Source organism: Arachis ipaensis, chromosome B7, assembly GCF_059453495.1.
Source record: "Arachis ipaensis isolate K30076 ecotype BB chromosome B7, ASM5945349v1, whole genome shotgun sequence".
NCBI lineage: Eukaryota > Viridiplantae > Streptophyta > Magnoliopsida > Fabales > Fabaceae > Arachis > Arachis ipaensis.
Genome location: NC_142442.1, coordinates 105,221,593 through 105,223,228, shown reverse-complemented (window position 1 = coordinate 105,223,228; position 1,636 = coordinate 105,221,593).

Here is a 1,636-nt window from a genome sequence, read left to right as displayed (position 1 = left end):
CATCCTATTATCTCTCTTCTCTCATAAATCGAGTCCAGTTCATCAAACTGAGACTATTTACGAAAAACAGAATCAAAACTCCTAACCAATATGGTTCAAAAACTAGGTTCTTCGTGACCGTGTTATCGAGCTTGTCTCAACTAAGGTCCTGAGTTAAAGATAATATAATGACAATGAGGATTGAGATGCTTGATGATACAGAAAAAGTATTCCCTTTACTGATCTTTCGGAGAAATCCGTGTATTCAGAAATGATCTTGCGTACTCGAAAATCGGGGTTGTTACATTCTACCCTCCTAAAAGAAAATTTTGCCCTCAAAATTTAACATGCGCATAAGAAGTTATAGTATTATCTAGCACAAACAAAACCATAGTGTGGTACTCACCTCGAGTGGAAGAATTATATGCATTTGTGTTGCCAGCAGTTACGGTAAAAACCCTTCCTTGTTGTTTTGGCCTTGCTGGATCTCGAACAAACCTCCTTGGGCAAATCCTAGCTATGTGTCCAGGTTCTCCGCAAGCATAACAATGGTTTGTCCCATACTGACATGGTATGTTACCATGATCTTTCCCACACCTTGAGCATACTGAAATATCCTGAATTTCCTAAGGTTGACCTCTTTCTTCCTCTCCCAGATTATTGTTGTCGTATTTGCCATTGTTACGAGCGAGAAAGTTACCATTTCATTGATTCCTATTTTGGCGATGGAACTGACCACTGAACTTAAAGTTACGACCTTGAGGGGCTAGATCTTGAATAAAGTATCTTCCTGAGGTTTCCTTACGATCTGCTCGAGCTATCGCCACCTTTTTCGAACATTCTTCCACTAGTTTACTTTTATTCACCAGTTCAGCAAAATTTCTTATCTCTAATGGAACTACTGAACTCATCAGATCCTCATGAAGGCCCCTTCAAACTTCAAACACTTCCATTCTTCAAAGTCAGCAGGATTCCCTTGGCAGATCTTGGAGAAACGGCACAAGTCATCAAACTTACGGGCATATTCTGCAACAGTTGTGTTACCCTGTTTCAGCTGCATAAGTTCCATCTCATTAGCGTCACGAGCTGCCCTCGGAAAATACTTCTTATAAAATTCATCCTTAAAAGTATTCCAAGGAATATCGCCTTCATCTTGTTGCAACAGTCGCTGTATCCCCTGCCACCAATGCTCAGCTTCTCCTTCCAGCATATAAGTAGCAAACTCCACGTGTTGGCCTTCTGGAACATGCTGCGCTCGCAGTGATCATTCAATAGCTCGAAACCAGTTGTCAGCATCAGTCGCAATGAGTGTACCTTTAAACTTAGGCGGTTTAACCTTCAGAAAAGTCGCAAGGGTCATAGGTCTTTCAAGATGCCCTAAGTTATTCTCATCATTCCCACTATCTTCTCCATGTTCATTCTTATTCCCGTTTCTCACCCCAAGACTTTCAACAGCCCTAGCCGCTACTACTGCAGCCTCACGCACTGCCTCAGCTACAGGTTCCACCGGCACCGGGGTCACGATCATCGGAGCAATCAACGGAGTGTTTCCTTCAGTAACGGGAGAAATCCCTTATTATAAGGAAGCCAAAGATGTTCATTCTGATTACAAGGATGGCTTGTTGGAGATGTATAGTTGGATGTATAGTAGAAGTGG